This window comes from Bubalus kerabau, chromosome 1 (genome assembly GCF_029407905.1).
Source record: "Bubalus kerabau isolate K-KA32 ecotype Philippines breed swamp buffalo chromosome 1, PCC_UOA_SB_1v2, whole genome shotgun sequence".
NCBI lineage: Eukaryota > Metazoa > Chordata > Mammalia > Artiodactyla > Bovidae > Bubalus > Bubalus kerabau.
Window position 1 is genome coordinate 226462968 of NC_073624.1, and position 22575 is coordinate 226485542.

General features: G+C 39.2%; 2 long non-coding RNA genes and 1 other non-coding gene across 7 annotated transcripts; 2 read left to right on the forward strand and 1 right to left on the reverse strand.

Moving 5' to 3' along the window:
• Positions 1-1149: 1149 nt before the first annotated feature.
• Positions 1150-2319, reverse strand: LOC129634861 (uncharacterized). The gene is made up of 3 exons (XR_008705957.1): positions 2209-2319; positions 2010-2095; positions 1150-1654 (listed from the first exon to the last, which is right to left on the reverse strand). It is a non-coding gene; the product is annotated as an uncharacterized LOC129634861 (long non-coding RNA).
• Positions 1580-21523, forward strand: LOC129634867 (uncharacterized). Of its 5 annotated transcripts, XR_008705960.1 has the most exons (6): positions 1580-1718; positions 2963-3072; positions 12177-12283; positions 19867-19920; positions 20495-20674; positions 21235-21523. It is a non-coding gene; the product is annotated as an uncharacterized LOC129634867 (long non-coding RNA). The 5 variants fall into 5 exon arrangements; XR_008705959.1 differs by lacking the exon at positions 21235-21523 and having other exon boundaries at positions 20495-21078; XR_008705962.1 differs by lacking the exons at positions 12177-12283; positions 21235-21523 and having other exon boundaries at positions 20495-21078.
• LOC129642510 (U6 spliceosomal RNA) lies at positions 17431-17537 on the forward strand. Its single transcript, XR_008709779.1, has one exon. It is a non-coding gene; the product is annotated as a U6 spliceosomal RNA (small nuclear RNA).
• Positions 21524-22575: the final 1052 nt, after the last annotated feature.

The following is a 22575-nucleotide window of genomic DNA, read 5'->3' on the forward strand; positions in this document are numbered from 1 at the left end:
GCATTTACTGACCATCTTTGAGGTACCACACCCTGAAGTGGGTGCAAAGGACATAGAAGTGAACAAGCCAAGCAGGGTTCTGCCCTCCTGATAATTAGAGCCATTGATCATATAATTAAAATTCTTTTTAATTAATTGAATTATTTTTGGTCGTGGTGGGTCTTTGCTGCTGCTAATGGGCTTTCTCTAGTTGCAGTGAGTGGGGGCTACTCTTCCTTGCAGTGGCTTCTCTATTTGCAGAGCATGGGCTCTAGGGCACAGGCTTCACCAGTTGCAGCTCACAACTACTAGAGCGTGGGCTCAGTAGTTGTGATGCTCGGGATTAGCTGATTTGCAGCATGTGGGTCTTCCCAGACCAGGGAATGAACCCATGTCTCCTGCATTGGCAGGTGGATTCTTATCCACTCTACAACCAAGGAAGTCCCATAATTACAGTTCTTAAGAATGCTTAATTCGGTTTCACTAGGACTTATCCTACATGATCTGGGATCCAGTAATTCATTTTTAAAGGCTTTAATCCTCAAGAAGGGGATGACAGAGGATGAGATGGTTGGATGGCATCACCAACTCAATGGGCATGAGTTTGGGTGAACTCTGGGAGTTGGTGATGGACAGGGAGGCCTGGCTCTGGTCCATGGGGTCACAAAGAGCTGGACACGACTGAGCAACTGAACTGAACTGAACTGAACCCTCTTATGTATTTTAGGCTATAGTGGGATGTTTGGCCTGGAAGTATATCCTGGGCCAGGGAAAAACATCTGATCCCCATAAATAAAAACACTACAAGTGAGGCTAATCCTTCATGGTGTGTGTAGTATTTCAGAAATTACAAAATGCTCTAACTATTCTCCTGTATTCCTCACTATATCCCTATTAGATAGAAATTATTACCATTTCATTTATAGCTGGGGAAGCTGAGGTTTTAAGAAGAGGTGAAGTGATTGGCCTGAGGATTTTTAATCAACAAGTGGCCAGGCCATGGCTCAAAACCAAGTCCAACTCTATTTCCATTTTACTGGTGCTTTCCAAGCAATGGGACCCCTACCAGGGGTACACAGACAGAGCGTCAAAGTACATGACCTCACCTGGCAAGAAGTTTATTTCTATTCGAATTCTCTTTTAATCCCTTTTGTTCTGCCAAGGGCAAAGTCTCCTATATATCTTTATAACACCTTTCACTTGCTAACCTCTCTTTTTTGAAACCAAGGAGGTGTAGGACTCTGTCTCAGAACCTTTGGCAGGTAATTTTTTGATCTAGAATCTAATAACATTATTTTGCTTTATTTATTACAAGCAGTATTGGTTTTTCCATTGATGTTTAAGGTATTAACTTTCTCTTTGAAATAAATTTATATTTGAAGTTAAGAAAGTGTTGTTTTAAAACAAATGCTAAATAAATAATATATAGGTGATTTGTGGAGATGGGCAAGTCATGAGAAAAATATCCAAATTACTGCAGCCTGGGAATACCCCATAGACCAGGCAAGTAGGAAGAGACACATGGAAGGAATTACAGGGTTTCTCTCGCTTCTTTCTCTTCCAGGGAGGAAGAGGACTTGGTCAGGTCCTGCTGCCCACAGAAGCCTGGGAAACTGTGGTTCTAAAGCCAGGGTCCACTGACTGATGCCAATCCAAGATGCTGTTTCCAAATCCTCTGTGAGAAGAAAAATAAGGACAATATATATGTCAGTGCAAGAATGCCAGTTGTTCTTTCTTAGGTAAGAAAGTATTTTATTCTGGAACTGTGGTCTTGGTACAAGTGCCCGTGTGTTAAATGTTCATGCTTTAGTGGTTGCTTGATGATAGTAGATGACCACTGTTTCTTGTAATTATTCTAATAGCTTTACTTGGCAAAATAAAAAGCTGGCAGTCTTATCTTAACAGTATTTTTTTTCTATATATCACTGAATCTCTGTTCTAGGAGACTTCAATTGCAGGAAACAGCCTGCCTTCTATAGTTAGAGGGAAAAGGTATTGATAGACCCAGCATTTTAGTTGTGGTTACTAACAATGCAAAACAGCAAGCCATAAATCCTTATTGAACCCAGGCACTGATGTTTATCATTGAAGAGATCCTTCTTTCTCTCCAGTGTAACTAAATAAAGATGGAAGATTAGCGAAATAAGATAGCTGTTAAATTAAAGAAGAAAAAAGTTCAAGTTTCAAGGAGACTGTTACAAAAACAAACAAATATGCAAATAAACCAACCCCCAAACTCCTATACCAATATGTAGCTCTCAGTGGCCTCAAAGGCCATCTCACTTGAGATGGGTGAGCTGATAGCCCATTAAAAAGGACAGCCCCACTCCCTCTCATACTCTGATGATGGAAATGCAAACTGGTGTGTCAGCCTAACTCGACCTTGCAATTCCTTTTCCACTCATTTGCCTGGGAAAATATAACTGTGCACCAGTAATTAATTATAAGGCTATTTACAAAGGACATCACTTACAGTAAATAGTGAAGAGTTAGATACAACTTAAATATCCAATCCCAAGAGATTGGTTGGGTAAATCATGGCACATTGATAGACTGAAATAGTGCAAATATATCAAAATATGCTGTAGAGGAATACATAATGTCTTATAAAGATGTTAAGAATATATTGTTAAACGAGAAAAGCAAAAGAGTGAAAGGTATGGAACACTGGATGAAGGATGATTTAGTTTTGATTTAAAAGACAGGTACCTGGATGGTGACATTATGGGTAAGTTCTCTTTTCTTCTTTTAGTGTGTAAAGATATTTTCTAAAAATCTCTACAGTAAAAATGTACTACTTTTACTTTAAGGGGGAAAAAAAAGTGATTTCTTTAAATTGGGCTCCACTTAACCTGCTTAAATGGGTCAGCAGCCATACACCTAAGCTTAAAGTTGTGTATTTGAGGGCTTGCATTTTGCAGTGCTGATGTGCTTCCCTTAGAACCAAAGGGAGACACTAAACCTCTCTGCAAACTCTTTGTAGATTCCCATCTGTGACTTGATAAATATTTGATGCAGTGGCCAGTCAACATCCCTACATTAGTGAAACTTCTGCCCAGGAGCAACTGCACAGCTCTCAGCAATGAGATCGGAGTAAGTTAAAAAGAGTGTATTCATTATCTACTTCAAAGGGTTTGGTTTTTTTAGCTGGCAGTTTTGCAGACTGGCTTATTGGCTCTGCTGTCTACTGTGTGACAACCAAAAAACATACTACTGCAAGGAGGAGCCTGCTTCTTCCCTTCACAATATTTTCTTTCCTTTGTGTTCACAGCCCAGGAGGCAAATGCAGTATGCCTCACCCTCCTCCCTTCCCCTTGATTAAACAGCTGTGAATATGTAAAATGAATGTAGGATCTGTCCGGTATCTTTAATGCCCAAAGCCTGAAATCCAGTCCCTCTGTCTGATACAGTTTTGTATCATGAGATGGACCACTTATTCTTTCTACACCTTCATGGTTACAATGGATAATTAAAAAGTCAGCACTTTTGTTCCTAAATAGCTTGTGCTGATTGGTAGAATCAGTGAACAAAGTGTAGCAGGGCAGAGAAGGGACCTAAAAACTAGCTGAAATTAGTCACAACCACAGTGGCTTCCAGAAGGACCTGGACACACTCCTACTCATTCCTCAACCCTCAGTTTAGATACCACCCTTTCCCGGAAACCTACCAGGATCCAGCTCCACAGTCTCAGGCTTGGATCCCTCCCCTGAACTTCCGTAACTACCGTGCTTCTAGTTACATGCTGGTTGATAGCTCTCTGCAGCCAACTTAGTTTCAAGAAGACTGTCCTGTCTACCACTGCCTAGCATAACCTCTGGCACTTTAAAAAGTACTGAATAAATAGTTACTAAATTGAATACATTTCTCTGGAAATGACTGCTGCAGAGGACTTAGAAACTTGCAGGATCATATGGTATCACATTTGAAAGTTTCCTTCATTAATTTCTCCATTCCCTACCTGCCATAGCTGCCCAAGCAAACAATTGTCCAGCCTTCTTGCACACCCTAATGACAAGGAGTTCACCTCCTTCAAAATAGTCAGAGGTAGACTTTAAGTGACTTAGGAAAATGAGTAAAATAAAAAATGAACCTGATGGGTCCTGAGTCAAATCAAGAAATAGTTAATTCAGCTTCTCATTTTTCTGCTGGACCTTTCTCTCACCTGGGGGTCAAGTAAACCCCACCCAAGTGCCCACGATAGCAGTTTAAGCTCTACTTTCCAAGCCATAGAGCTATACAGTATGCCAAGGAGTTTTTGAACTCTAAGAGGAAAATGGAGTATTTTCTGAAGCATCATTTTTACTTGGAGAGCTGGAGGAGAAACATTTTTTAAATAACTTTTTGTTTATTTACTTATTTTTGGCTGTGCTGGGTCTTCGTTGCTGTTTGGGCTTCTCACTGCAGCGGCTTCTCTTGTTGTGGAGCACAGGCTCTAGGGAGCTTGGGCTTCAGTACTTGCAGCACGTGGGCTCAGTATTTGTGGCCCCTGGGCTCTTGAGCACAGGCTCAGTAGTTGTGGTGCACAGCCTTAGCTGCTTCATGGCATGTGGGGTCTTCCTGGACCAGGGATTGAACCTGTGTCTCCTGCATTGACAGATGGATTTGTTACCACTGAGCCACCAGGGAAGCCTGAGGGGAAACACTTTTATATTTATGTATGTATATATATATCATATATAGTATGGAGAAAAATACATGCATGATTTTAAAGAGATAATATAAGACTTAAAAGAAATTGATCAGCATCTTTTGGGCTGACCATTAAGACTTCTAGGGGTTAAAAATTCAATTTTGGTCTGATGGGTTAGTTTGGTGGAAAAAATATGAAAAATACACCTGGCTTCACACATTATCATCTTTTACCACCTGGGAGTATTTGCATTCCATTGGTTTCTTTCAGAGATTGGAAAGACTTTAAAACTAGAAGGAATCAGTATATAATGGTGGAATTTCAGGCAGCATGAGTTGGGATAGAGCAATAGACCTTTCGCGGAAGATGTCTTGCACTTACAAAGTCCATTGCCCAGTATTCTGTCAGCCTTAACAGTTAGTCCCAGTTCAGGATGGGAATGGTAAATGTCTTTTTGATTCAGTTTTGACAGTGTTTGAGCAGAGTATTTCCCCTCTAAAGCCTCAGTTTCCCTAGCTGTAAAATGAAATGAGAATATTTCCCTTGCTTCTGAGGGGTGTTGTGAGCTACTGTATAAAAAGTACCCAGCTCAGTGCCCAGAACATGAGAAGCACTTAACGGTCATTCTTGTCAGCAGCACTTGTAAAAGGAGCATGTGCTAAATTATACCCACCCCTGAATTTATGGACCTGGGCAAAAGTATAAATGGAGAAGTATATGTCTAAATATTTAAAAGTTATAAATCAAGCTAACAACTGTTAAATCTAGTAAAATATTTCCTATCCTTCCTACCTTTAAACCAAAATTGAATATTGGTCCTTTTTTGTCCTTAAACATTCTTTTTCTTTTCTCCTGTGGTAAGGACACATACATGAGATCTGGAGAAAAAGTTTTATATGACTGAATATTAGCAAACTTTAAAGTTGACTGATCTTTAATTATTTGCACAGATGTGGCAGTTTTGTTGTTTGGCTGACAAACACATACATAATTCATACATTATGATATATTTTATTACATAAAATTTTTTCCTCATTTTAGCAAAATTGCTAATTATGTTGTTATAATCATCATTTTTACATAATTTGCATTCTAATGGTAGTAATGCCAAATTAGTCAACCTTGCTTAAGTCATTATATTTTTATTTTTAAATTAATTTTAATATGAGCCTGGATGGAAGGGGTGTTTGGGAGAGAATGGATACATGGATGTGTATGGCTGAATCCCTTCACTATTTTCCTAAAACTGTCACAACACTGTTAATTGGCTGTATGTTTGAGCTTAGTTGCTCAGTATTGTCTGACTCTTTGTGACCCGTTGGACTGTAACCTGCCAGGTTCCTCTGTCCATGGGGATTCTCCCGGCAAGAATACTGGAGTGGGTTGCCACACCCTCCTCCAGGGGATCTTCCCAACCCAGGGACTAAACCCATGTCTCCCACATTGCAGGTGGATTCTTTACCATCTGAGTCATCAGGGAAGCCCAAGAATACTGGAGTGGGTAGCTTATCCCCTCTCCAGGGGAACTTCCCAAGCCAGGAACCGAACTAGGGTCTCCTGCATTGCAGGTGGATTCTTTACCAGCTCAGCTACCATTGGCTATACCCCAATACAAAATAAAAAGTTCAAAAGAAAAAAATTATTTTTAATATGGAAAAAACTTTTTATTTAGCCAATAGCAACTAAAATAGTCAATAATGTTATTGCAGTAACATTTACACTCAGAAATTAACAATGAATTTTATACATTAAAGTCCAAATAGTATGATAGTGTCTTATGTTAATTATTATAGAAGATATTATTAAATATTCCAATTCCATCATATAAATCATTACCACTTATATTGCAGTTCTCACAGTCTCTCAAAGCAATATCTAGATCCATAAAATATTAATGTCTTACCCTTCAGCACCCAGCAAATTGGAAGCCCGCCCCAACTGGAAGCCTGATGTCCTTTTTTAAGAAATTTCAAGTCTGAAATATTATAAAGAAGACCAAAAATTGGCAATGTTTTCTATGATTTATTCAAATCTCTATTTAACGGACACTGTACCTTGGTCTGTGTGTATGTATGTGTGTGCTCAGCTGCTTCAGTCATGTCCGACTCTCTGCAACCCCATTCACTGTAGCCCACCAGGCTCCTCTGTCCATGGAATTCTCCAGACAAGAATACTGGAGTGGGTTGCCATGCCCTCCTCCAGGGGATCGTCCCAACTCAGGGATCGAACCCATGTCTCTTACTGAGTCTGTGCTCTACACCCCTTGAGCTGCAACAGATGAGCCCATGTACCACAACTACTGAGGCCTGTGCCCCCTAGAGCCAGCAAATCGCAGCTACTGAGCCCATATGCTACAACTACTGAAGCCTGTGTGCCCAGAGCCTGTGCTCCGCAAGTGAAGCCATCACAATGAGAACCCATGCACCACAACTAGAGAGTAGCTCCCTGCTTTCCAGAATTAGATGAAGCCCATGTGCAGCACACACACACACACATAAAGTAAATAAATGAAAAGAAGTTTGGAGGTTATTTGTGTGCAAGTATTCTTTCTATGGGGAAGGCTTGGTGGAACAGTGGTCAAGAATCTACCTGCCAATGCAGGAGACATAAGAGATGCGGGTTCGTTCTCTAGGTCTGAAAGTTCCCCTGAAGGAGAAAATGGCAACCCGCTCCAGTATTCTTGCTGGAAAATCCCATGGACAGAGGAGCCTGGCGGGCTACAGCCCATGGGGTCACAGAGTCAGACACAACTAAGCACATACACATGCTTTATAGTGATGCAAATATTTTTATTTGCATAAAAATATTTACCTGTTTTAGTTTTCCTATATTTTATAGGAATGTCATATTTGTTACACACTTCACATACAGTTTATTTCAGTTTAAGGAAAAGAGTTTCTCTAAGTTAAAAAGAATTCATCTTAAAAAGAAAAAGAGCCAAACGTGTATCAGTTTGAATTTTGAAGTTTCTGCAAGCTTTGGCTAATATTATTAACAGCAAGCAGCAGTTCAAAGATAGCTGTGGGCACTGCAAATTCAAAAATATTTATTTTATTAAAGATCACCATTCTCTTTACTTAATGATCATCTTTTATTTGTTGTACAATTCTAGTGCATCTTGTTACTTTGTGTAAATTAAGTTTTATTGCTTTAATGGCATTTAGTCAACTTTTTGTTTTGTGTGTCTGAAAGTAGTTTTAGTGGTAAATATGACATGTTTTTTAAAATCAAGATATTTCATATTTGGACAAATATAGAAAATATCCTATGTAATCACTGAATTGCTCCAAAAATGCTATCACTTAGTACGGCTGAGAATATGTCTCTGAATAATAAACTCAAATAATGCATTGTCCATGGCTCACAAAAAAACACTTATTCCTTCCCAGTGGCTATTATCATTAGCATGCCCTCACTGTTCTTTCCATCAATGCCCAAAATTCAAAGTTGTTTTTGTAGTTCAGCTTTTTACAATCTGCATGAAACCAATAAAATGTTCATTTTTGACTTCCTGAATTTTTATCTTTTGATAGTTTGACCATATGTACATTGAATGTTAGGCTTTCTGGTAGCTCAACTGGTAAAGAATCCACCTACAATGTAAGAGACCCCACTTCGATTCCTGGGTTGGGAAGTTCCCCTGGAGAAGGGATAGGCTACCCACTCCAGTATTCTTGGGCTTCCCTGCTGGCTCAGATAATAAAGAATCTGCCTGCAATGCGGAGACTTGGTTTCAATCCCTGGGTTGGGAAGATCCCCTGGAGGAGGGCGTGGCAACCCACTCCAGTATTCTTGCCTGGAGAATCCCTATGGACAGAGGAGCCTGGTGGGCTACAGTCCATGGGGTCACAAAGAGTTGGACACAACTGAGCGATGGTTGTGTCATGACTGGACATGATGAATGTTAATTGTTCAGTATGATTTGTCCTAGCATACTCTAGTTAAATTAGTTGTCATTAATGTTAAAACTTATATGTGTAATTTCTTTTCTCATTTTTATTACTATTTTGAATTATCTATTTTTATATGACTTTTTAAAAATCTATCTTACATTCTAACATCAAATTTGAAAGTTTTCTGACATCAAATTTTTTCTACCGAACTAGAAAATGTCCATTGTTTTCTATGGGTGTTGTGCTATTGTCTCACAAAGCTTGGTTAAATATGGAACATCTGTGATTATTCCTTTTTTTTTTAACTTGTAGTTGGTTTACCATGTTGTGTTAGTTTCAGGTGTACAGCACAGTGATTCAGTTACACACACACACGTATACATATACATACACACACACATTATATATTCTTTTTTCAGATTCTTTTCCCTTATGGGTTATTACAAAATATTGAATCTTGTGACTATTCTTTAAGAATATCATTCCAAGATTAGTATTTATGTGTTTACTGGTTTCTTGGTTGATTACTATTTGCTGTTTTTTTTTAATACTCATTTATTTTTTGGCTACATTGGGTCTTCACTGCAGCCTGCAGCATCTTCACTGAGTCATGTGCAGTCTGCTTGTGGTGCAAGGGCTCTCTAGTTGCCGCATGTGCGATAGTTGCTCTGAGGCATGTGGGAGCTTAGTTCCCCGACCAGGATTCAACCTGTGTCCCCTACATTACAAGGCAGATTCTTAACCATGCGACCACTAGGAAGTTCCCTATTTGCTAATCTTTAGGGCTTTTTTTTTTCAGTTCTAGTTTTTGCATATGCTGTGGTTTTGTTTGTTTTTGGTACAGGTAACATTTAGTATTCTTTTAATTGAGAACCTAAGTATTTCTAGTCACAAATGGTTCCCCTGGCCAAAACTAATTGCGAAAATTGACCGTGAAATATGTAATAATAGTAACAAAATACTTTGGTCTTCTATCTCAAGATATTAAAAAGTTTCTGTGGTTACTTTCTCTATTTGAAAAACATTTTGCTTTTATCTGAAATATTAAATTTTCTGCCATTTATTCAATGGAAAATTCATAACCAATAATTTGAATCAACTTACATTTTTCCTGAGTCAATCAGATGATTTCAGAACGATATGACAGATTTTTCCCAGGATCACTTTCCAACAAACAATAAAGATCCAAAGATTTCATATTTCTCATCAACTTGCCAAATTTTTTTGCAGTTTAGCTTCTGATGGGCAGGCCAGAATTGCATGTGTTGTGAATATTATAGAAAAAACATATGTTTCATTGTTTTGACCATAAAAAAAAAACTTCATTAGTAAATAACATAAAGTAATAGGTATTTCATTCAATCTTTTTGAGTCATGGATGGTAAATATACTTTGCTTGTGCATTTCCTTGTTTTGCATAGTAGCTAAAATATATTAAATAAAGAACTTTTCATACCTGTTTGTGAACTGTGTGGGGCATGCTCGGCAGAAGCCTGTTTACTTTCAATGTCTGAAATTAAAAAATGAAGCAGACCATCTCTTTGAATATACTCTAATATCTTCTCAGCCCTTACTTTTCTGAGCCTTACTTTCATGTTTTGTGTTTCTATCCCAGTCTCAACTTGTTCTCATTTTCAATGATCTATAGAATTAAAAGATAAAATGTAATTATATTCAAAAGGTTCTTTGAATATATGTCATCAAAAATACAATTAAAGGAAATGACCTCCAGTGTTCTTGCCTGGAGAATCCCATGGGTGGATAAGCCTGGTGGGCTGCAGTCCATGGGGTTGCACAAAGTCGGACACGACTGAAGTGACTTAGTCATAGTAGTACTAAAATATTGAAAATTAAAATTATTTTTCCTATTTTTTGTCTCTCACAAAATAGGGACCTCCTTTTCTCAAAAAGTCATTTTTCTTCTAAAATAATCTATTAAAATTAAAAACAAAATTAAAGAAATAATGATTGGTCATTACAATTGAAACAAAACTTATTCAAATAAAGCTTAGTTTTTACTATAGTTTTAAAATGTCATTATAGCATATATTCTCATAAGCATAAAATTATTTATAACTTTTATATTCAATATCCATCAGTTTCTAATGCCAAAAATTGCTATATATGCTCAAACATGTTATATCTGGAGTATATATAAAAATGATATAAAGATTGTTTAGTCGCTTCAGTTGTGTCTGACTCTTCAGGAGCTGTAGCCCACCAGGCTCCTCCATCCATGGGATTTCCCAGACAAGAATACTGGAGTGGTTGCCTACTCCAGGGGACCTTCCTGACCCAGAAGAGTGAACCCCTGTCTCCTGTATTGGCAGGTGAATTCTTCATCACTGAGCTACCGGGGAAGCACGATATAAGGATAATATTGTTTAATATTGTAAAATGTTCTCTGGCTGCCATATGTAATTACTGAAAATACTGCATTTATTTATGAGTGCTTACAGGTCTACAAACTGGAATTTGAAGAAAGCAAGAAAGTAGATGCTCAGTACTCCTGGGAAACGATACTTTATCATGCAAGAATCTATAGCATTCATGACATCTGAGAGGAAGGATTTGACAAGTGAATTAATTTGTCTTTTCCCTTACCTAAATGCTTCCACAGCTCAAATTCTCCTTACGCTCCTAAGCAGTGTCCTTCTATGCTGTTGGCAGCAGGACAACTCACAATTCTTCTTGACATTTGATTAAGGTACCTTTTGCTTTCAGAACAGAGAGCAAGAGATGTGGAGAAGCATTTTCTGCAACCTAAATGGTGTTAGTCATCAGTGTGGACGTTTAGGACGATGGCTACTCTGTGTCAGTAGTGGGTACCCGATCTCATAGGGTCTTTAACAAGCTTACCGTTTCACTGTGTGTTCGTGATCGTCAGACTCTCTCACAAATGAGGTCCAAGGTAGGACCCCTTGTTGACCAGATCTATGGGCCAACCTAAGCTCAATAAAAGAATCTAATACTAGTTATCTGTACAACTCATATGTATAAAGTAGACATAGCTTCCTCCCACCAGTACCTGAATAAATGGGTGTTCCTTTTTCTAGGCATCTTTTACACTAATATATACATATATATATTCTTAACATTAAAAAATATATATAACATTTTATTTTTATTTACTTATTTTTGGCTCTGCTGGGTCTTTGTTGCTACATGGGCTTCTCTCTAGTTGCAGTGAGCAGGACCTGCGCTCTAGTTGCTGTGTGCAGGCTTCTCATTGCAGGCGGCTTCTCTTGTTGCAGAGCATGGACTCTGGAGCACAGGACCTCAGCTGTTGTGGGATATGGGCCCAGTAGTTGCCACTCCCAGGCTCTAGAACACAGGCTCAATAGTTGTGGTGCAGGCTTAGGTGCTCCGCAAGTGGGATCATCCCAGATCAGGGGTTGAACCCATGTCTCCTGAGTTGGCTGGCAGATTCTTTACCACTAAGCCACCAGGGAAGCCCTAAAAATATATATTAAAAAATAAAAAGACATATTAGTTATGTCATAATATAAAAACTTTGTATCTCCTATTTAACAATATATTATATACTGCTTTTCATATTGTTACATAAAATTGACCATTGATTTCACCTTATTAATAACTACAATGACATTATACTACATTTTTAAGCCAATTCCTCCTTGATTGACATTTACTTTTTCAAATTTTTGTTCTAGATGAAAAGGATATTCTTGTGAACCTCGAAGTATGAGCAGATGGAGGAAAACTACCAAAAGTTCAAGACCCACATCATATCAGGGTCTGCGCAGGAGGAAGCCATGAGGTATCTGACAGACCTGAGAACAGGAGAACTCTTAAGACTGGCACTAGTTCAGTTCAGTTCAGTCACTCAGTCGTGTCCAACTCTTTGCAACCCCATGGACTGCAGCACACCAGGCTTCTCTGTCCATCACCAACTCCCAGAGCTTACTCAGACTCATGTCCATCTAGTCGATGTGCCATCCAACCATCTCATCCTCTGTTGTTCCCTTCTCCTTGTGCCCTCAATCTTTCCCAGCATCAGGGTCTTTTCCAATGAGTCAGCTCTCTGCATCAGGTGGCCAAAGTACTGGAGTTTCAGCTTTAGCATCAGTCCTTCCAATGAATATTCAGGACTGATTTCCTTTAGGATGGACTGGTTAGATCTTCTTGCAGTCCAAGGGACTCTCAACAGTCTTCTCCAACACCACAATTCAAAAGCATCAATTCTTCAGAGCTCAGCTTTCTTTATAGTCCAACTCTCATATCCATACATGACTACTGGAAAACTCATAGCTTTGACTAGATGAACCTTTGTTGGCAAAGTAATATCTCTGCTTTTTAATATGCTGTTTACATTGGTCATAACTTTTCTTATAAGGAGCAAGTGTCTTTTAATTTCATAGCTGGAGTCACTATCTGCAGTAATTTTGGAGCTCAAGAAAATAAAGTCTCACTGTTTCTGCTGTTTCCCCATCTATTTGCCATGAAGTGATGGGACCAGATGCCATGATCTTAGTTTTCTGAATGTTGAGTTTTAAGCCAACTTTTTCACTCTCCTCTTTCACTTTCATCAAGAGGCCCTTTAGTTTTTCTTTGCTTTCTGCCATAAGGGTGGTGTCATCTGCATATCGGAGGTTAATGATATTTTCCCCAGCAATCTTGATTCCAGCTTGTGCTTAATCCAGCCCAGCATTTTGCATGAGGTACTCTGCATATAAGTTAAATAAGCAGGGTGACCATATTCACCCTTGACGTACTCCTTTCCCAATTTAGAACCAGTCTGTTGTTTCATGTCCAGTTCTAACTGTTGCTTCTTGACCTGCATACAGATTTCTCAGGAGGCAGGTAAAGTGGTCTGTTATTCCCATCTCTTGAAGAATTTTCCACAGTTTGTTGTGATCCACACTGTCAAAGGCTTTGGTATAGGCAATATAGCAGAAGTAGATGTTTTTCTGGAACTCTCTTGCTTTTTTTTTATGATCCACAGATGTTGGCAATTTGATCTCTGGTTCCTCTGCCTTTTCTAAATCCAACTTGAACATCTGGAAGTTCATGATTCACGTACTGTTGAAGCCTGGCTTGGAGAATTTTGAGCATTACTTTGCTAGCATGTGAGATGAGTGCAATTGTGCGGTAGTTTAAGAATTCTTTGGCATTGCCTTTTTATGGGATTGGAATAAAAACTGACCTTTTCCAGGCCACTGCTGAATTTTCCAAATTTGCTGACATATTGAGTGCAGCATTGATTGCTGAGGAAGACTTTCTTATCTCTCCTTGCTATTCTTTGGAACTCTGAATTCAAATGGGTATATCTTTCCTTTTCTCCTTTGCTTTTCACTTCCCTTCTTTTCACAGCTATTTGTAAGGCCTCCTCAGACAGCCATTTTGCTTTTTTGCATTTCTTTTTCTTGGGGATGGTCTTGATCCCAGTCTCCTGTACAATGTCACGAACCTCCATCCATAGTTCATCAGGCACTCTATCTATCAGATCTAGTCCCTTAAATCTATTTCTCACTTCCACTGTATAGTCATAAGGGATTTGATTTAGGTTATACCTGAATGGTCTAGTGGTTTTCCCCACTTTCTTCAATTTAAGTCTGAATTTGGCAATATGGAGTTCATGATCTCAGCCACAGTCTGCTCCCGGTCTTGTTTTTGCCATCACTTCATGGCAAATAGATGAGGAAATAGTGGAAACAGTGGCTGACTTTATTTTTCTGGGCTCCAAAATCACTGCGGATGGTGATTGCAGCCATGAAATTAAAAGACGCTTACTCCTTGGAAGGAAAGTTATGACCAACCTAGACAGCATATTAAAAAGCAGAGACATTACTTTGCCAACAAAGGTCCATCTAGTCAAGGCTATGGTTTTTCCAGTAGTCATGTATGAATGTGAGAGTTGGACTATAAAGAAAGCTGAGCACAGAAGAATTGATGCTTTTAAACTGTGGTGTTGGAGAAGACTCTTGAGAGTCCCTTGGACTGCATGGAGATCCAACCAGTCCATCCTAAAGGAGATCAGTCCTGGGTGTTCACTGGAGGGACTGATGTTGAAGCTGAAACTCCAATATTTTGGCCATCTGATGCAGAGAGCTGACTCATTGGAAAAGACCCTGATGCTGGGAAAGATTGAGGGCATGAGGAGAAGGGGACGACAGAGGATGAGAAGGTTGGATGGCATCACCGACACAACAGACATGGGTTTGGGTGGACTCCGGGAGTTGGTGAGGGACAGGGAGGCCTGGCGTGCTGTGGTTCATGGGGTCGCAAAGAATTGGAAACGACTGAGCGACTGAACTGAACTGAACTGAGTACAGCACTTTCACAGCATCATCTTTTAGGATTTGAAATAGCTCCACTGTAATTCCATCACCTCCACTAGCTTTGTTCGTAGTGATGCTTCCTAAGATCCACTTGACTTTGCACTGTAGGATGTCTGGCTCTAAGTGAGTGATCACACCATTGTGTTATCTGGGTCATGAAGATCTTTTTTGTGTAGTTCTGTGTATTCTTGTCACCTCTTCTTAATATCTTCTGCTTCTGTTAGGTCCATACCATTTCTGGCTTACTGAAAATCTGACCAGTCTGAGAACAACTTCTGGGACTGGGAGGGCGTGTCTACACTTCAGTAAATATGGGGGTTATGGGGGTCCCAGATAAGGTGTAAAGTAGCTGTGATGGTTTTGGCTCTTTGAACTTCAACTTAATTACAAAGCTCCTTTTCAGAAGAAAACCTTACAGCAAAAGAAGACTTCTGAGAGTAGAATCCAAATGAGCAAGTATGGGATAACAGAAGTAAAGGAAAAAGAAAGTCTAGATAAAGGAGCAGAGGAACTACATCTCAGAATGTATAAAAGGCCATTAAAAAAATTCTTGATAAGGACACCAGAAGAAGGAAATCTAGAATAATGAAGCCAGAAAAGTTACCCCTGGTTCACCCTTCCTTCATAAAGGAAAAACTAAATTCCTATAAAAATGAATAATAGAATAAGATTGTGTTCAAATCAAATGTTGTCAGATGTGTTAACTAACTTTACTGTGATGATCATTTTGCAATATATAAGTATATCAAATCATTGTACACCTTAAAATTATACAATGTTCTATGTCAATTGTATCTCAATAAAACTAGAAAAAATCCAACACTAAGTCATTGCCAAAAAAAAAAAAAAAGGAAAAAGAGTCTATTAACATTCTAACAATGAAAATAATACAAGGAAAACATGCTTATAAGACATGAAAAATTTAACTATTTCAAAATGAGCTAAAAAAAAACTAATAAAATCATATTAGACAGGAAAGAAGTATATAAATCAGAATTAGAGACTCTCAGAAATGTAGGAGAACTCCCAATTAGCATTAATATTAATCATTTGAGAAATGGAGATTAAAATTGGAAAAATAGAAGTGAATAAATACATTATAACACCTTTAAATAAACAGTAGGTGAAAGAAGGGAATTCCAACAAATCAAAGAGATCTGAAAGAAAGTGATGGATGTAGAAGGTAAACAAACAAATGAACAAGCCATATATAATAGAAGACACACAAGGAAGAAAAAAGCAGTGGAAATTTAAAAGTAATTTAAATTTAAAAAGCAAACTTTTAAGAAAATTTTTCCTGAGATAAAAAGAGATTTGATACTACTACCTAGGAAAATTAATCCAGAATGACTAATGTCAAGGTATATTCTCAAACTTCTGGACATTACAAGAAAGAAAATATCATTTGGGTATCTAGTCAAAATATCAAGTCACCTTGATGGGAAAGAAATAATTGTCTTCAGACTTTATTCCAGAAGAAATAGTGTAACATATTGAAGATATTCAAGGAAAGAAAACATCAGCCAAAGATTTTATATCCAGCTAACAGGTCACAAATGATGAACATGAAAGAAACAGAGAACACTGCTCCCATGAATTTACTGAAGAAAGGCTTTTAGAGAATGAAAAAACATTGGCATAAAGACTGATGTAAGCATTAAGTATATATTTACTCATAAAACTGTGATGATTGTAAGAAGAGTACATGCTCAGGCAAAGAAGATATTATACAATAATTAAAAGGGAAGAATGATAAGAGAGATAGAATATAAAATATACTTATTGAATATACTTGTTGCTGATAGGGGTAAAGGATATTTATTGCAATAAGATGCTGGTGGATAGAGATGAGAGAGGAAAAGAAATTGTTGACCAATTTCAGTACTGTTGGGGAACCATTAGAAAATAACAAAATTAAGGTGGGGTTGGAGACTGAATTACTGTAGCTTTAAAAAAGTAACCATAAAAGTAAAACCTTTCTAAATACCAAATCCTAAAGTCAATCCTAAAGGAAATCAGTCCTGAATATTCATTATTTATATTGGAGTCCTGAAACTCCAATACTTTGGCCACCTGATGCGAAGAACTGACTCATTGGAAAAGACCCTGATGCTGGGAAAGATTGAAGGCATGAGGAGAAGGGAACAACAGAGGATGAGATGGTTGGATGGCATTACCGACTCAATGGACGTGAGTTTGAGGAAGCTCCAGGAGTTGGTGATGGACCGGGAGGCCTGGCGTGCTGCAGTCCATGGGGTCACAAAGAGTTGGACACGACTGAGCAATTGAACTGAACTGAAATACCAAACACATTTGAGAGAGCAAATAAGTGAGATACAAGTGCTATAAAACACTTGCATGTGTATAACATAAAACAATATGAAGTGAAAAAAATAAGGTGCAGAGAGGAGTGTATATAGTGTGCTACCATTTGAATAGAAGGCAAAATGAGATATGTGTGTGTATGTACGTATACATTTGATTATTTTTGCAATTAAAGGATAAACAAGAAACTAATAAAATTGGCTATGTACAGGGTTGAAGAAAACTTCTCTGAGTTACATTTTAATATAGTTTTGACTTTTGAACCATGCTGCTGTTTTACATATGCAAAATAATACAATTAGTGCTCACTTCAGTGGCACATATACTAAAATTGAAATAATGAAGAGATGATTAGCATGGCCCCTGCACAAGGATGACATACAAACTTGTAAAGCATTTTGTAGTTTTGTTACAGATATTAATTAAGTTTACTGTGGTAATCATATCACAGTATATACATACACCAAATCATTATGCTGTACACCTTAAACTTTCAAATGTTATATATCAGTTATATGTTAGAAAAACTGGAAAAAATTAAGCCCACTATCACAAAAAATTAAATCAATATATTAGGAGAACCCTAACATTGAGTATCGGAGAAGGCGATGGCACCCCGCTCCAGTACTCTTGCCTGGAAGATCCCATGGATGGAGGAGCCTGGTAGGCTGCAGTCCATGGGGTAGTGAACAGTCAGACACGACTGAGCGTCTTCACTTTCACTTTTCACTTTCATGCATTGGAGAAGGAAATGGCAACCCACTTCAGTATTCTTGCCTGGAGAATCCCAGGGACGGGGGAGCCTGATGGGCTGCCATCTATGGGGTCACACAGAGTCGGACACTACTGAAGCGACTTAGCAGCAGCAGCAGCAGCAACATTGGGTATAAAGAGAAACAAATGAATCTATTTCAAGGTTTAAAGGTTTTTAACAGACCTTGTTACCTTTAGTGGGCTGTATTCTAGGGATTAAAAAAAGTGCCGCAAACAATCTGGAACTTATGAGTAGGTCTATGGTTGGTAAAGGTACTGAGAACAGGCATTCTGACTCTTGGGTGTACTGTAGGGAGGAACAAGTGAGTATTAATAAATATATTGATGTTGGATTGAAAACTAGGTTCTTACTGTAAGAGAAAGGAGATAAAAATATGAACTGGAGGAAAAGAAGAAAAATCTTCTGGTGCTGGATTGGAGTTGGAAAGTGAAAGTCGCTTAGTTGTGTCTGACTTTTTGTGGCCCCATGGACTCCGTCCATAGAATTCTCCAGGCCAGAATACTGGAGTGGGTAGCCTTTCTCTTTTCCAGATGATCAACCCAGGGATTGAACCCAGATCTCCCATATTGCAGGTGGATTCTCTACCAGCTGAGCCACAAGGGAAGCCCAAAAATACTGGAGTGGGCAGCCTATCCCTTCTCCAGCAGATCTATCTGACCCAGGAATTGAACCGGGGTTTCCTGCATTGCAGGTGGATTCTTTACCAACTGAGCTATCAGGGAAGCCCAATTGGAATTGGGGATCAAGATAAATTCATGATTTAAAATCAAACATACTTCTTGGCTATGTCTACTGACAGGACCTAGACACCATGACACTTCAATAGCAATGAGCACTCTATAAGCACCCAATTCTTGCTTTCTATGAACTACTTCTCATTAAAAAGAATAAGGCCTTCTTGTAGAAAGGCTGATTCCAGGTCTGGAAAGTACCAAATGAACTCGGGGCTTCCTCTGCTAGAGAACAAAGAAGTGCTCAGACATTGATGGGGTCATGTCTGAAGGACAGAGACCAGCTAGAAGGGGCTCCCTGCTTGAAGGGGGGCAACTTGAAAATTGAAAATTAGTGGTAATGAAAAATCCAAGTTCATAATAATACTCAAGAAAATTGAGTGTGAGGGGAGAGAAAGCTCTTAAATAGAATGCCAGTGAATGTAGAGGAAATAATAAAATATTTTAAAAAGTGATTTTTGTAATCACTGATATAATAGTTGATTCAGGCAAGGCTTATGAATGGCTGCTAAAACATCGGGTGAAAGCTGTTGGGAAACAAGATGCCCTCAAAGTGTTATCCCACAGATTACTTATTAATTATATAAAGTTTGAAAAGATGCCTTTATAGTGGAGCATTCTGGCAGACAGCACCTTAATCAACTGTTTAAACAGCAAGACCAGTAATAGGGCACAGTGGGTTCCTATGCCTCCTATGATGTGCTGAGAGGGACCCAACATCACCTCTGTAGAGTTTTTGCTAAAAATCTTTGCATAAATCTAATTCTGAAGAAGCAACTGGATAATCCAAATTATGGAACATTCTATAAAAGAACTGAACTGAAAGTCAGTGACAGGAAAGACCCCCCCAAAAAAAGCTTTTGTAGAATAAAGGGGACTAGAAAAAAGCAAAACATTCTTAAAAGACATTACTGGGAGAATTGAAGAATTTAGTAAGATTTTTATATCATAGAATAACATAATATGTATTGAATCTACTTTAATGACAACTTAGTTATGTAGGACAATGTCCTTGTTTCTTAGGAGATAATTGCTGAAATACTTCGGGGTGAAGTTTCATAAGCTCTCTAACTTCCTTTCAAATGGTTCAGTGAAAATAAACACCCCCAAATATATGGAAATATTATACAATGAACATATGCAGCATTTAGCTGCATATATTAACAACTGGTGAATCTTAGGTGAGGGATATTTCAGTGTTCACTGTATTATTTCTTCAACTTTTCTGCAGGTTAAAGAAATTTCATAGAAGTTTGGAGCAGGGGAATAAACACGTGGATTGGAGGTAGGTGTGTGACTCCAAGACAGTGAATCTACAGGATAGCCAGCTAGTGACCTGGGACCTGAGTGACCTGGTCTGAAAAGATGAGCTATATTGTATCAGTCAGGATCCTTTGGCTTCATGTAACAGGACACCAGAGTCAAAGTAGCTTAAACTGTAAGGATACCTAATTATCTCATGTAACAAGAAGTTTAAAGGTACATGGCTCCAGGGTTGTTAATTTGTCCGCTCAAGGATGTCACAGGCCTCTTCTCTCTAGGTCTCTAGGCTTTACCTCACAGTTACAAAATGGCTGCCACAGCGGCTTCACATGTCATGTCCTCACATGACATATCCAAAGTGTGCAGGAAGGGGATGGACTGGCTCCTCCTTGGGCTTTGCCCTCTTGTATCAAGAATAAGATTCTTTCCATAAGCCCCTCAGGAGGATTTCTTTTACATCTCATCGCCCTTAACAAACCAATTCTGGTTCATCACGTGGGGTTTTTCACTTGAGCAAAACTGATTGGGAGAGATGACTGTGGGATGGGCAGCTGATAGTATTTTGCCACATGAGCCAATCAAACTCTCTTGCTCAGGAATCTGAACCAAGAAACTGGCCTGGGTTTGCTGTTAGCGAATGCACCACCAGAAGCTGAGTTGAGGCTGTGGCACACGAGGCCACAAACAAGCCAAGGTCAAGGCAAGAAAAACTCCAGAGAGAGAGTAGGAAGACATTTGGTACAGAAAGAAGGACAGAGCACATGTGGAGTGGAGAGGTGGGCCAGCTACTACTCCCCCAACTGCCTGGATCCCTGATGTTTTCTGATTATGACTTGACTTCTAGATTACAGAGAATGTACTAGTTAGGACTCAGAAATAAACAAACAAAAACTGTCCTAGCACAAAAGAGGAATTATTAATAGTTACCAACGTACTTCCTACCCAAGGCAGGAAGTTGAGCCTATCCTTAGGAAGTACTAGAACCAGAAAGGGCCAGAACGAGGCACCTTCTGTCTGCATCTTCCCTCTGGGTTCCTCTGTAGTTTATTTGATTTTATCTTTAAATTGAAATATAGTTGATTTACAATGTCGTTAGTCTCAGGTGTATGGCACAGTGATTTAGTTACACATACAAAATACACACATATCTCTATATATTCTTTTTCAGATTTTTTTAGATTATTACAAAATATTGAGTAGGGTTTCCTACCTATAGAGTAGGTCCTTTCTGGCTATCAGTCTCATATACGGTAGTGTGTGTATATTAATCCCTACCTTCTAATTTGTCCTCCCTCCCCCTCCCTTGTGGTTTATTTCATTCTTATCTCTGCAGTAGGATGCCTGTTTCATGTTCCCCACATCATCATACATCTGCCTACATCTTCTAAATTTGAGTTAGAGTTTTGTGGCCCTGAAGAACCCAGGTGGTACTCAGTCCCTGGGTCCTAGTTTCAAATTCCCAAAGGAAAGAAGCTGAGACCTAAGTTGGGTCAGACGTCCGATCTGCCTGGTCCATAGACTTTGGGGTCACAGCACTCATGCACAGGATCGTGAGGAGCAGAGGAAGGAGAAAGGGGTCAGGGACTCAGGCTGGAGAGACACCCCAAAAGATTGCCACCATGATCCTCAAAAGAATGGCTTTCAAGATTGAAATGGTAGGAACCTGTCCCCAGGGGACATTTGGCATTGTTTGAAAAAATATTTGGTCATCACAGCTTAGGGGTGGGTGCTACCTGCATCCGATGAGGACAGGCCAGGGAGGTTGCCAAAATCCTAGAATGTTCTCATAACAAAGAATTATCCAGCCCAGAATGTCAGTGGAACTGAGGTTGAAGAACTCTGCCTCCCTCTTGAGTCTTTCAGTCAAATTGTACCTGTACTTGTACCACAGAGCACAGAGCACCTTACCCAGGCTTGGTAAGTCATATATCATTCTCCAGGCCATAATACTGGAGTGGGTAGCCTTTCCCCTCTCCAGGGATCTTCCCAACTCAGGGATCGAAGCAGGGTCTCCTGCATCGCAGGCAGATTCTTTACCAGCTGAGCCACAAGGGACGCCCCAAAATACTGAAGCAGGTAGCCTATCCCTTGTCCAGTGGATCTTCCCGACCCACGAATCGAACTGGAGTCTCCTGCGTTGCAGGCAGATTCTTTACCATCTGGGCTGTCAGGGAAGCCCTGGTAAGTCATAAGTCTCAGTACCTATTTTGGGGGGGCAGAGATCAAATGAAAACACCATCCTGGGATTGTGTGGTTGCCGATTCTACTGCTGACTCACCTGGATTCAGGGTGCATTCTCGGTGAAGGAACCCACAAAGGCAGCAGATGCTGAGGTTCCCGCTCCGGGTAGGAGATTGTTAAAGAAGAAGGGAAGATGGAATAAGCAGAAACGGATCCACATGGAAGACAGAGCTAGAAACGCACACACACAACCTGCTTTTACAAGTGCTCAAAACATAAACAGCAGCTGTCTAGCTGGTACCTGCTCCTTCCCAAACACCATAAGGGAGAGCCTAAATCCTTAAGACCCACACAGCTGTCAGCTATGACAGGAGTGTCTTTTTTCCACACTAACTCGTCTGGCAGGAAGGTAAGGCTCCAGGCCATTGGTCAATACAACATCTGCTTTCATTCCTAAGGATCATTGTTCCTGAAATCATTTAAAAAAAAAAAAATC